This window comes from Ursus americanus, chromosome 11, assembly GCF_024610735.1.
Source record: "Ursus americanus isolate L20-20 chromosome 11, mUrsAme1.1.p, whole genome shotgun sequence".
NCBI lineage: Eukaryota > Metazoa > Chordata > Mammalia > Carnivora > Ursidae > Ursus > Ursus americanus.
The window spans coordinates 54,188,176-54,203,647 of NC_142137.1; positions in this window are offsets into that span (position 1 = coordinate 54,188,176).

Consider the following 15,472-nt stretch of genomic DNA (forward strand, 5'->3'; position numbering starts at 1 on the left):
TGGTTTCATAAAGTGTCGGTCCAGTTACTTTATACTGATGAAACAAAGGGTGTTATCTAACCGTATAAACTTCCTCATGATCATCATATCTAGAGCTAGTTTCTAAGGTCATAAAATTAATTTTTGGCTCAAAATTTCATAGAGACTCCTGGACTCTGAATGGACTTTGAAAAGCCTCCATTACTTGTTCTCTTTACAAGCCCAGAATCCAAGCCCAAGACGTTCTCTCCACCAGGTTTTACTTGTGTTATCAATAAACAGGAGTGAATTCTTCTCTCTTCAAGGTCTCCAATATCTGCTAATATAACTGACCCACAAAGAAATTATCTTTCTTTCTACTTCTAATTCCTCTAAGGACTCTGTTATACACAACAGGTATCAGACCAGTTTCGTTGGAGGGCTTTATAGGCATGGGTTCCACATGTGAATTAGAACCCTTGTTCTTTAGTCATTGTCTTATCATAAAGGTATTAAAGAAGATGGACTCTCAAACTTGACATTCTAGGCATGTATTTGGTTACCCAATCAACTTGTCCAATTATGCTCTGGTTAAAAAAAAAATCTTGGGGCGCCTGGGTAGCTCAGTCGTTAAGCGTCTGCCCTTGGCTCAGGGCGTGATCCCGGCGTTCTGGAATCGAGTCCCACATCGGGCTCCTCCACTGGGGGCCTGCTTCTTCCTCTCCCACTCCCCTGCTGTGTTCCCTCTCTCACTGGCTGTCTCTCTGTCACATAAATAAATAAAATCTTTACAAAAAAAATCTTAGATTCTCATTGAACTTACGCAAATAACTATATTGCCATGAAAAGCAGGGACATGGTAAAAATATGTTTCTATATCCTGAGAGGTCATGAAAAAAATATTACATTTAAAGACTGTTTCATGTTAAACTGCAGAAGTATTTTTTATTAAGTTGAGGCATAGAGATAGAGCAAGAAAAAGAAGAAAGGGCTTTCTGGAATATCCAGTAAAATATAGAACATTAAAAACAGTATCAATAATATTTTAAGACAAATAACCATGGTTCTGCTTTTCTCCTTATCAATCCTAGTTAATCAATTTTTTTCCACTGGATCTTGGATCAGCAGTTGCCATGATGAAATCACCTCATTCTGAATTGAAGAAGAGTTCTAGAAATCCTCACTTACTCCCCAAATACAGCCAGAGTTGTCCAAGTCAAATCAATTTGAAAGCCTATACTGTAATAGTTAAATGTATTCGTTTCCTAAGAGTGATATAACAAGATACCATAGAGTGGGTGGCTTAACAACAGAAATTTATTTCCTCACAGTTCTGGAGACTAGAAGTTCAGTATCAATGTATTGACAGGATTGGTTTCATCATGAGACCATGCTCCTTTGCTTGTAGATGGCCGTCTTCTTCCTTTTTCTTTAAATCTCCATGTGTCTATTCTAATCTCTTCTTATAAGGACATCTGTCATATTGGGTTAGGGCCCATCTATATGACCTCAAATTACCTTAATTACTTCTTTAAACACCCTATCTCCAAATAAAGTTATATTCTGATGTACTGAAGGTTAGGATTTCAACATATGAATGTTGGGGTATATAATTTAGTCCATAATATTAAGTATATCGGGTTTAGTCTTTTCCAAGAAATTCTGTTGTCTTTTGTTGATAACCAAATTCGTGACTTTAGGCAAGCATGAGAGAAAAGTAGAAACAACTTGCTGATGTTAAGACTGAACGGTTGTTAATTCATATGATAATCAACAACATCATAATGAAGAAGAGTAAAATTCTTTATACAAGTAAGGTAGGCAACTCTTTTTAAAGGTTTAAATCAATGTTTCTACTGAGGGTAAAAGCATATTACAGACTGACAAAGTTCCAGGGCCTTCCAATGCATTTTATAAAGTGATCAACCAATAAAACATATTTATTTAATAACTTCTCCCATACAAAATTAAACTAGTTGAAAGCCGAACTTCTTTAATTTAAGGTCTATTCTCATGAAACATATACAACAATATTGAGCGAATTTAGAAAAATAGAACATACCAATAAGCCTGATTATTTTTATCATCTCTCTTTTTTTAGTAGGTGAAAGACAAATCTTTATGACTTTATGACTTCGTTTCTTCAGAAAATCTCAAAGACAGTTTTGGGTATAAAAGACATCTTAATATTTTTTTTTAAAAAATGGTGACTTACTCTTGTGAAGAGAAAATAAAAGGAGATATTTGGAGAGAGATCATTATTTGATTAAGATTAAAGTATAGAAAAAAAAGATTGAAGCATAGATATATAAGAATAATAAATGCTTGAACAAATACTGGTTGCGATTAACTACACGTATACTGAAGAGACATTATAACATTTTAAAATAAACATGAAATAAGGAATACGACTGGAATAAACCAGTTCAGAAGGGAGAAAGTTTTGTTGTTTTTTTATTTTTTTTTTTATTTTTTTTTTAAAGATTTTATTTATTTATTCGACAGAGATAGAGACAGCCAGCGAGAGAGGGAACACAAGCAGGGGGAGTGGGAGAGGAAGAAGCAGGCTCATAGCGGAAGAGCCTGATGTGGGGCTCGATCCCGGATCGCCAGGATCACGCCCTGAGCCGAAGGCAGACGTTTAACCGCTGTGCCACCCAGGCGCCCCCTTGTTGTTTTTTTAAAAAACAAATCAAGGGTATAACAAAGTCATTACAAAGCATGCAAAGTTATTTTGCTGACATATAAAATCCTAGTATCTGGTAAGATTATCTAATGCATATAAAGTATCATTTTATTAATTCTTGTTAAGACCCCACTGCCTATTCCATGACAAATGTATCATTTTAAAATTGAAAAAAATAGAAGCTTTACTCTTTAACAAAACATCTTTTGTGAATAAACACAGGAAAAGGAGCCGAAAGCATCTTCTTCTAACAATGATGTAGTAACAGAGACAGGATTTATCACTCTGCCCTAAACAACTAGAACACTGAACAACAGTATATGAAGCAATGATTTTTCAGACATGGAACAATAGCAAGCATGGAACCATGATTCCTGAGAGAAGACAAACAAATGAGGTGAACTCCATGGTTGCCCCAGCTTACCGCTTAGAGGCAGTTGAATTTGTAGTTAAAGTTTTCCAACAGAAAAATTCCCAGACCCAGATGGTTTCACTGAATTCCTCCAAAAATTTTTAAAAGAAATAACATCAATTCTACACAAATTATTCTAGAAAACCAAAGAGGAGAATATTTTTCCAACTCATTTTATGAAGCCAGTATTACCCTAAGAAGAAATCCATACAAAGACATTACGAAAACAGAATACTAAAATTAATATACTTTGTGAACACAGAAACAAAAATCCTTCACAAAATATTAGCAAATTGAATCAAGCAGTTTATGAAAATGATAATATCATGACCAAGCGGTGTTTGTCCCGAGCATGCAAGTTCAGACTAGCATTAGGAAGTCAACCAGTGCATTTCATTGTATTAGCAAACTGAAAAAGAAAAAAAAAAACCCCACATGATCTTCTCAACATATATGAAAAAGTATTTGACAAAATTGAATACTCATTCATGATAAAAACTAAATAAAGAACAAAGAGAACTTTCTCAACCTGATTAAGGACATCTATCACAAACTTGCCACTAACATCGCATCACAATTAATTGTCGATATAATGAATGCATTACCCCTAAGAAAGGACAATTTGAGACAAGATACCTGCTTTTACCACCTCTATTCAATATTGTTTTAGAGGTCTAGACGGTGCATAAAGGCACGAAAAATAAGACAGGCAGATGGAAAAAATGAAGTGCACAGATGCTTTGTTCATGGATGACATGCTTGTCATTGTATAACATCTTACATAATCCATAAAAAGATTATTCAAACTAACAAGGGAGTTTAGCAAGGATACAAGATACATGAACACTATACAAAAATTGTGTGTGTCTGTATATTGAAAACAAACAACTGGAAATTGAAATTAATAAAAAAGCCATTTACAACAATATCAACATATATGAAATATTTAAGGTAAACTTGACAAAAATTGTGCAAGACCAGTATACTGAAAACTATAAAACATTGCAGAGAGAAATTTAAAAGAACTAAATGAATGGAAATACATAAATCAATCAAAACACAGCCCTTCTAATTTTTGAGGCTTTATAGTTTAATTTATTAATACCTTCAGGAAGTAGGAAAGTATTTCAAACTTATGCAATGAGAGATAAAGACTTTTCTCAATAAAGCCAAACACAAAAAGAGATTGCAACGTCAGTTCTGCGACTTTAGCCATAGGTAAAAAATAAGCACAGAACAGAAAATCTTACCAGCCCAGATCTCAAAGGGCCATTCTCCTTTCCAAGGGTTATAAAACATTGTCATAGTTGATTTGAGTTAATTAAAAGACAAAAAACTAACCATTTCCATTTCTCTGTGGCATGCCACCCAATAGAAAATAGCTCTCTACTATCCACCTGAGAGAGATCACTAAATGATCAGATCATAAAACAAGATTTTCAGTTATCACTATCCTCAACAGGGAATAAATGATCAATTGTGCATAAACTACATTCCTATATACAGGGTACTCTTCCGACTACTCCGATGAGTCCAGCTTAATGGTCTGATAACCTCTAGACTCTGGACTCAGTTGTAGAAAGGCAGAATTCCCATAAAATAAACTCTATATACAGATCCTCTCTTGTTTATGCAGTCACAACCAGTTCATCAGATAACTATTAGTCCTTGGTCTCAACTGTAGAAAAGAATATAGCCCTAACCCTAATATAGACAGACATCATAGGCCAACACACCCAGCCAAGAAAAAGAAACAAAGCCACAGAAATAGAAAACAAAACAAAACAAAAAAAGAAAAGGAAAGGAAAGTGAAGAAAAGCAGAGAAACTGAGATTCAACAAAGGAAAAAGTTTTAGGGTCACTTGGAATTCACTCTGGGAGGCAACTACGTGTCCAGGCTTAAACACCCAAAGGGGAGCACTTCTCCAGCAACACAATTTAATCCGCTCTGGTAGGTGAGTCCACTATGACATCATGGTGGGAAGACCTAAAAAATTGTTACATAATAATTAATTGTGTAGTTTTCAAAAAGTTAAAAACATGATTCATACACATATATAATGAACATATGTCAAAAATTTAATTTATTAATGAGGATATCGGCCAGATATTAAGACAGGTTCCAACAGGATTTCAGGAACATAGTCTCTCAGAAAGAGCATGTTGAATAAGTGCTCTAAGTTAGAAGAAAATTTAAAAACATTTAATGCCCAAATATCCAATGGGGCAATAAAACTGTATCCTTTATGGTTCTCTTGCTTTGAATCTCTTCTAGACAAAATCAACAAGGTAACCCTTCAAGTATGTAAATGTCTTCACAGAGCATAGGTCCTAATCAAGGTGCATATAGCAGGTCAAACAAAGATGTATGCCTGTAGAGGACTGGGTAATTTTCAGATCGACCATTTAGACAATTCTCTGAATGACAGCCTTTTCTCTAATTTCCATCTATTTGACTTTTTCTTAACAGTTCCATGAGATATGTTTGTTTTTTAACATGGATCCCAACCAGGAAGTGATTCTTCCCACCAAAACAGTAGAATTTCCTCTACCTTCCATTGCCATATTATAAGTTGAAATATAACACAAAGGTGTAAATGAAAAGAATGCTTCAAGATGCATATGAGAAAAGAATCGATTTTTTAGATCATAGTAAGTCCAGGACAGAGGTTTGGCATGTACTGCAGTGCACAGGTGAGCACAAATCTAGGGCTTCATTAATGAGAAAACCGCCTAGGATAAAATTTGAGAAAACCATAGAAGCACAGGGTAAGGATATTTAATGTTATTTATCAAAACTGTTCAATCTTTGGATAAATTCTCTAGGAACTAAAAGAGAATGGCCAAGAAACACAAAGGTTGTGGATTTCAGAAAATACACTCATTTTAACAGGAAAGTACCAAAATAGAAGGGACACATATGCACAGAAAGACCCATAATCACCAAGTGACTAGATATGTTCCCTGTCTCTTCCCCCTTTAATCTACAAAGTCAAAAAATTATTTTAAAAGTATATATTGTACACCTACAACATGCAAGTGCTGTGCTGGGTGACATGAGACATTCACAGGCAAATAAAACGAAGGAGGGTTGAATTCTAATTTAGTTCCACTAACCAGCTATGTGACATCAGTTATTCCAAACTTTTCCAGGATGAAGTTTTCTCATGGGTAAAAATCTCACTTTCTTGAAATTGTAAATGAAACACAACCTGTGATTTTATAATGCCTGTCCTCAAAGAACTTGGGGAAGTTGTTTGAAGAGTTTTAAAACTGTATAGAGTGGGATGGCAAGATGGGTTCCCAACACAGAGATTATTTCATTCAGAGTTTTTCAATTTTTATTTTTACTACAGACTTATTTGTTCCAAAAGCACTATTAACTGGGAACATAAAGAAGTAAAACAAATCTCCAGGGCTTTCTGAAGTGTGTCTGAAAATCATTTATGAAGTCCAGCCTATTTGGTTTAAGAATAATAAAGTATTACTAAGGATAATAAATTAGGCAAAGAGAAGTTAAGTTTCATTAACTAGGAAATGTTCTTCCCCAAGTTCACAGACATCAGAGATAGAAGTTGGGCCAGACCACCCACTTGCCTCTTCTAGGGACTTTCTGGTACTCTATGTTATCTCTCTAAAATATTGAGCGTGGTGTGTACACTACCAGCTCATCGACCCTCTTTTCATAATAACTCCTCAAAATGCAAAAGAGACTCATATTTGTTTTCAAACTTACTAAAGGTTGTTATTTTTATAATCTTGCAAAGGGACCATTCAACACCAAGATCAATATATTTGAACATTTCAAATGAGTTATCTGGTAAATGAAAAAACAAACAAACGAACAAACAAACCCAATAAGGGTGGCTTGGAACTAATATAGTATGCTTGGATAATACTTAATTCCTGAACCATTTTGTAGAATTTTCATTTTGTTCATGAACATATTGACGGAGGATCTGTAAAATGTTTCCCAGAGCTTCAAAGATCATTTTCAAATCTTCCCATTTTCCCTGCCACTTTATATGACTTCCTGCTCCTAGATCAGGTTATATATTTACTACTGAATCTCTCTGTTTTTAGGGAGGCAGAGTTTCATTGTTTTTTTTAAGTGTGTCAACTTAAGGGACTAGTTTATTGTTTAGACCCAAATAATGGTTCTTTGGTGGAGAAGGGCAGGATGGAGGGGACAGGAAGGAGAGAAGGAAAGAGGGGGTGTGAGGTAAAGAGATAAGCTCTAGCATATTGGGATTGCCTTTTAAAATCCTACACAGATTTTCCCCCATTCAGATAACTTGCTGACCTTATCCTGTGTTACATCTGATTGCAATTACTTCAGTTTGTTAGACTGACCAATTTTAGAAACTTGGACAATGAACTTCGTTGCAATCAAATCTGCATTAAAACCCAGCAATGAAGGATAAATCAGTTATTGCCATTGAAGTTGTTATGTTATATTTTTTCCGAAAGAAATGCACTCATGTCAGCAGGCCTGAACTTTAATTTCCCCAAACTTCTAACATGTCTTCTGCAAATAAGCCTGGTATCTTCTACGTGATTAATCTACAATCTCATGAAATTCAGTTACAAGCCCAATTCATCACTGCTCTTGTCCTTTGTAAATTTTATAATTATTGATAACACATTTTAAGGTACAACACGCACAGACAGGAGAAAAATTAGAGGAAAGTCATACTACAGATTTTTCAGCATTAGAATATAAATGTTCCTTGTTCACCAATAAATTTCAATTTATCTTTCCATCAGGCTGCCATGCCCATGGGTGGAGTGATTTGGCAACTTCTTAACACAATGCGATTTGAGGGACACAAAAGAAGGTATCCCTGATTTTTAAATTCTCTCCACAAATTGTCTTAGCTTTCAAAATGCCCACCCTTTCCCTCTAGAGGAGGGACCAGGATGCAGAAAGCTCAGTTAAAATGCAGATATGTCACCTAGGAAAGTAGACTCTAGGATCTGTGCTCAATGCTTTGTAACTTCCCAAGCAGAGAGCAAAGTCCTGAGATGAGATGAGACTTCAGGAGGGTAGAGTGAGTTTAAAAAAAAAAAAAAAGAAGAAAGAAAGAAAAAAAAAAAAAGGTGCAGAGCCTTTAGGGCAGCTAGTCACACACTCTTGGAATCATAAAACTATACATGTTTTTGTTGGCAGGGAAGAACAAGCCTGGGGAAATACTCTGGCAGGGCCACCAACAGGTGTGGAATGATGAGAGAGTCAACTACTCGCCAACACTATGTGCTCTCAAGTACATGATCTTGTCTCACTTAATCCTCAAGGCAAACTTGAGTGTTAGGGGTTACTACACTCATGGAGAGAAGAGAAAATGAGCCCCAAAGGACCCAAGTTCACAGAGCATCTGACTTTGAACTCATGGTCAAACACCTTCAACTTCACTACCTCACAGAAAAGCAGGAAGGCAGAACATGTGGGGCATGACCCAGCCAGGGAGACAGAGGAAGCTGAAAGCCACTGGCGCCTACTTCTTGTGATGTCTGGTACGGGAAGGTGAAATGAACTCTATGTCTGATTAATGCTGGACAGTACAGAAAAACTGGTTTCCAAGTGGGTCAGTATTCAGCTTCAAATGCATTTCATGAGGCTTCTCTCCCATCTCTTCCCTGTGCTCACCCTGTCCTCCAATAATCTACTCTGCCCCCTTTCTGCATTTCTTCATTGCTTCTACCTGGAAAGTTCTTTCCGCCATCTGTGTTTGTCAAACTCTTCTAAAGTAGAGTCACTTCTGGTACTTCTGGTTAGACTATAAAGTCCACACATAGGCATAATTCAACGTAGTTGAAGTGAATCTGTAAAACTCCTGAAGTCACCTTTACAATTCCATATTCTTGGATTTGTCATTACCAATGTCTACAGCATAAGAAAGCTGAAACTCCCGAGGGAAGGCAGATTCTCAGCGGTCAGCTCCTGCTCCTCCGAGATGCTTGCTCATTAGATAGAAGAGGGGGCAGAAATGGCCTCATTCTGATTTAGTTGCTTTGTTTCTTTCTCCCTTCCTTCCAATTAGATCATTCAATTCAAGCCAATCATTCATACGATACAACTTTGCTGCATTTCATTCGAAGTGGATTGATGTGACACTTCTTCAAAACATAGGTCACTATAGCCTGTGACCTCTTTGATACTTATTTTCCCTTACCATGTAATTTTTATTGGACTCATTGTCTATGTGGATTATAAGATTTCTGTGGTCACAGGTTGTGTTTCATTCATATTTCTAGGCCTCACCATCCATAACCAATGTGCTGAATTTAAGGTAAACAGGTGTTTATATATAGATAATTCAGCTCTGGTTGGCCAGAGTCATTTGCTGAAGTATGTCCAGATATGTTATGACCTCTACGGGCATAACAGTGGCACAGGGAGGTCAGGTGGGGTCAGAAACACCTAGGGGAAGAAAGGTGCCACGTCTGGCCTGGCAGCAATTTATAGCCTGGCAGCTCCAGCCAGGCAAAGTTGGTAGTTCCAGGTTCAGGCAGGGAAAGGACCCAGCTCTTCACCATCCCTGAGAAAGTGCCAGAGGCATCACCACGTAGAGGTGGCTCTGCCTTGGGGTCGATGAACTATTCGCTGAAGCCAGGAGGCCCTGAGTGGTGACAGAAACCTGCTGCAGAAGGGAAGTGAACAGAAGAAATCATTGGAAAAATCTTAGGCACAAGTGTCATGATATATAGAGGCAGACTTTCAAAAACATGTCCTTGAGAAATGAGAGGAATGTACATTTCATCTCAAGAGATTATCTAAAATCAGCACAGTGGGGAAACATTTTCTTTCCACCCTCCTATGGACTCAGTGCTGGCCTCAGTGTTTAAATATCTATTCATCCTGAGTTTGTCTCTCAACAGTGAGCTTTTAGGTATATGACCTTGAATGAGATTTTAAACTGTCCTGTGCCTTAGTTTTTTCATCTCTCGATGGACGTAATTATTATACCTACCTCAGAGGGTTGTTTGATGGGTTAAATGAGCTAGTCCACACAAATCACATAGGATGGATTTATCCCTTAGTCAGCGCTCAGTGTTAACCAGCACCTCAGCCAACATCATCAATTCATTTATTAACTGCAGTTCGACTTTCTCCCCTTTTCCCACTGCTCCATGTCACACACCCCAGTCTCCGTTCTCAGCCTGGACCATCCCAGTTTCAAGACTCAACTCACATTCCTCCTGCAGGTTGAGTTGGCGAACTATTAGTGGCTCCTATTATCTTTTCTTTACTTCTTTCCCCTGGTCTTAGCTGGGCCCCGGGACACCCAGCCAGAGTCCATGTCGCTGCCTTCCTTGCCGTTAACTGTGGCCATGTGACTACTCGTTGGCCAGTCAGAGCTGAGCTGAATTGATGTGTACAATTTCGAGAACATGCCATTAAAAGAGAAGGAGTATGTCCTCCACTCCACTGGTTGAAGTGTGGACACACCACAAGATGGACGGCAAGTGGTGAGGAAAACAGAGCAAGAAGACAGAGGCATAGGCCTAAGTTGACTTCCCAGAGCAGAGCCACCCACATTTAAATAAGACAGCAGGTTAGCTTACTTTCTCTTGTGACTTATTTTTTTCTGCTTAGTGTCTTTACTCTTTATGGCCTATTATTATCTATATTAGAAACAAATATATTAACACAGAGAATCAAATTAGGCTTTGAAGAACATACGATCTTGAGAGATCTTAAAGTGAGAAAAATGGCAAGTTGTTTTTTCCAGATTCAACTGAAAAGACATTTACTGAGGCCGGCTCCTTCCCCCTTCCTTGCTTCTTTTTTGGTTTGGGTCTTTCTCGCTAATCAGCACAATTTTTTAAAAGTTGAGACACATTGGCTAAATCATAACTTTTTATTAAAACATGTTCTTTGCAAAAATTTGCCATAACTCATGTATGATTGTTCCAAAGATTGATATGACCAATTCATGTCAGTTTTTCCACAGCATGAGCTTCCATTTTCTCTGAATATCTATCAGCACACATCTGTGCTGTGTGTACGAAATTTCACCTCCTGAGAGCCCCACATTTGATAGAATCAAGTTTGCCTCATTTTTCAAACAGTGTTAATTCAGTTTAAAAATACTTTTCTCATTATGTTATTGCAAGGGTCTTCTTTTATTCTATCTCATGCTTTAATCTATCTTGGATCTAACACTTATTTAATTAGAATTTTAGTGTTGGGAAGGGGAGCTCTGTAAAATTTGGCAACCACTTCCTACCCCTTGTCAGACTTCTTGTGGTGCATCAAAGAGACGATGGAAGGTATTACTTTCTGCAGATAACATAAGACAAACACTAGAGATTCAGTCCATTTGGAAAATGTCTCCCTCACATCTTCTTTTATCTGCAGGGTAATTTCCTCTGTAGTGGGTTTCATAATGCAAATTAGGCACAGTTTATTTATACCCAAGGGCACGAAAATGAATTTATATGTACCCCGGAGGAAATGTTTCGTGGAAACATCCGCTTTTCCTCACTTTAGGACTATAGGAACCTCCGCAATATATCCTCTTCCACGAAGATCTTAAGAGTATAGAGCCAGTTGTCATGGGGCAAGGCAGCTCCATGCCTGCTCTCCAGGAAAGACCCACTAGAATCATTGTTCCCACTTTAAATCTCTTCAATTGGTTAGGATATTGTTAGCAGTATAACTCAATCAACCAACATGTATTTATTTGATTTCCAGTAAGAAGAAAGTCTCTGCCCTTTATAAGAAGTATAGGAAAAGATATTATTTCTGCCCTTAAGGAGCTGCCAATCTGGTGTAGAAACCTGTGAGTCCCAGGCTTTTTAAGTCTTCTTTAAAAAAACAAAGTCAGGGCTCTCAGATGCCTCATTAAAGACCATCCCTAAGAACAGCTACACTCTCCCTTAGCTGTTCAAATCCATTATGTTTGTCATCATATCACCTGAATTTGGATACAATTTTCAATCTTCAGTGAATTAAATTCTCAGCAGGGGCCACATCTTACAAATCCCCCATCGTCCTCAATACCTAACCTAGTACCGTATACACAAAATAACGTAAATGAATAAATGAATGAGTGAAAGAGCAAACTTTTGATAGAGTGTTAATGTAACTAAATCATCTTCAAGTCTAGATGCAAGACATTAAGGTACGATCATTTCTATTCGTGCCTGCGACCTAAAGACTGGTTGCTTCCATTTATATTCAAATCTTTAACAAGTATTTATCCAAGGCTCATTGTATGTCAGATAGTGTTTTAGATGCTGGGAATACAGTGATAAATAAGCCAAGAATTTGCCCTAGCAAAGCTTACATTCTAGGGAGAAAGTAATGCTGAGGAAAGAATTTCTCTCTTGTAAATGAAGCAGCCGGTAAAGGGAGGAAGGAAGATTATAACCATGTCATCCTGGGCTTACAGGTAAATAGAGCTTGTTTACTTAATCTTTATAAAATTCAAAAACAAAATAGCTTCTGTCTCACAAGTGAATAAACCAAAATGAATTAGTCCTTGAAAAGTAGAAAAGAAAAATTATTCTCCTTTACTTAATTGGTATATCCATAAGGGAAACATTTTAAAAATAAACTAAAATAAAAATTTTAAATGTACCTCCGAATGAAATAGCTGAACTATACTTTGCATGAAATTTTATTCTGTGCTTTAAGCCAATGCTTCTCTAATTTATGTGCTATCCTCTCTGAATTCCTTCTGTCTCCTTTAACAGTCTTTTACCAATGCATTAATTTCTTCACTAAAATTTTCATGAGGAGAAAAACACTGATAAGATGCCCAACCTAAAAAAAATTACCTATATCTTATGTAATCTACTGAATAAAATATGTTTAATGAAAAACACAAAGTGATGCATTTAACCCCTATGGAAGTTAACTGTTCTTAGATTCCTCCCTGTCACCCCTCCCCCATGAGTGACTGGATTAGGGATTAATGATGAATATAGTGAATGCTTCTTTCTTTCTAAAATTTGCATTTCTAAATTGCTGTATTTAAATTATAATAAAGCAGGTGCTTTTGATCATCAATGGTAGGTAAAGATGAGGAGTAGAAATATACCCTTCACTAATTTGAAAATTGATTTTTAAAGTAGGAAATCTGAACTTAAAATGTTACTACTGTTCATTGTACATTATAAATATTGCTAAATATTGAATTAGGTTAAATATAACTTCCTCCATATATTTGCGACTGCTGAAAATATTTGGCTTAATTTATTCTGGAAATAGTTTACTTTTATGACATAATCTACACAAAAACTATGTCAGGAATTTTGCATCTTTTCTGTTGAAAATAATGTATTGATGATATGTATGTGTCAGCCATACTTCATTCTTATTTTTATCCTTTCATCTCTTAATGATTAAACATTTTTAAAAGTAGTGTTTCTGAATTTCCTTCCAGATCATCTGTCCATCACTGAATTAGGAAGTTCTGGTACCCAAACGACTAAGGTACCTTCGGGGAGGGGCAGAAAAGAGAAATCTTTCACTAGAGCACCTAAACTCAGCAGACTCTGGGAAGGAAGGAAAGAAGGAAGGAAGGAAGGAGGAAGGAAGGAAGGAAGGAAGGAAGGAAGGAAGGAAGGAAGGAAGGAAGGAAGGAAGGAAGGAAGGAAGGAAGGAAGGAAAGTGTAGAGAAGGAAGGGGATAGAAAGGGGACTCTGGCAACTGAGGTAGAGCCAGCAAGATATTCACAAACTAATTTCTTGTGCTGTGCTTAGAATTAAGCCACATTTGCCACCTCCTTGCAATTGGGAACGACCATTAGACTGCGTTCTGGGGGCTGGAATGGGGGAGGAAGTGAGTCTGCCACCTCCAAGCTTGACCCACAAAACTCCCTGCACAAACCTGCACACATTCCTTCTTTTCTGGGTCAGCCAGCTGCAGAGGATTCAGGGAAGCCCTCTCAGGAGGACCTAGGGGGTGTTGGAGCCACTCGATGGAGCAAGGGCAGCAGAGCGCCCACACTGGACTGGTGACGTGAAGAAGAAATAAACTTTCACTGTTATGCCCATAGCTTTTGAGTGTTTCTTAGAGCAGTAGCTTCCCTAACTGATATGACACCTAAAGAAATACATTGGTGATGACAAACTCCACATCTTCTAGTCCTGCGAAGTAGTTGGTCCTCGTCTATAAGACTTATTTAGGACATCCCTAATGAGAAAAAAAGCAGCACTAGAAGCTTTTCCACATCCACTGAGCAAGAGAGTCATCCTGTTCATTTATACACTGTAAAACATCAAGGGGAGGGCTTCATTGCTCTGCATGGAAATTTAATATTCCTTGATGCTGCATTGATGGCCAATGATCTCTTTATTCCTTGGGGGGCGGGGAGCGGGGAGCAAGAATCCTGGGACAGTAATGTTAGATTTCACTGACATATGAAGCAATTTTGGCAAACCTAGTGAGCCTTTTGGTTGTGATTTATATCTAGTCAGGGAGAAATGACATCTGGGATGTCTGATTTATTCACTAGCAAAATTCTGGCTGAACCTAAAATAAGAAAATAGAGATTTATGTAACAGATTGCAGCGCCTTAATTTAAGAATGGTTGGGAAACCAGCAGACACTCCATGGCTCTGCTCTGCCTGGAACCACATGCTGCAAGTTAATATTACCTTTCTCAAAGTATTAAGTCATATGTTGAGAATTAGGGCATTAGTTTTTCACCTGAACATTTTCAAGATGACTCTTTAATATCCAAATAAGCCCTGGCATTCAATTACATATAGACGGCCCTAAAAAAGCAAACAGTTTTGTAGAATTTAGCAGACAGCTATAGTCTATTGTAAGTCTGTTTGGAAGCCCACAGGCTACTTCATACTAATCTCCTTGCCAGAAGAACCAGGGAAATACTGGGACTTGATAATAAGGAACTCTGTCCCTTCTATTAAGAGACCACTTGAAGTCTGTGTCATATTGTTTCCTTTTCAAAACCTTGCAAAGTTTTCCTGGATCATATTCGATATTGTAAACACCAAAACACAATTCTCTCTGGTCTCAGTGCCCTCATTAGATGTGCTCCTCCTAAGCCACCAATGTCTTCTTGTGTTGGGAACACTGAGTCATGTAACAAAGTACTGTTCCTGCTTCCCGCTTTGCATTGGCTATGAGGAAGCTCAAACCCAACACACAGTCCCCTCCAGAGAAGGCAAAGGACTCATGCATGACCGTGGTGTGCTAACCTTATTCAGACTCCTCTCTGCATTTTGTTATCTATTCTGAGATTGCTACCTATGTTCTCATCCATTCATTAGTTGATCAAGCAATACATTTACTATGTTAGCTGCCTGAAATTTTTTCTGAATGACGTTGGGGATCCACCGAGAAAGCAAGAAATGATAAAAAGGAGAATAATAATGAAAGAAGAAAGGAAGAAAAAAGTGAGAGAAGAGAAAGAGGATGAGGAAGGAAGAACAGAACA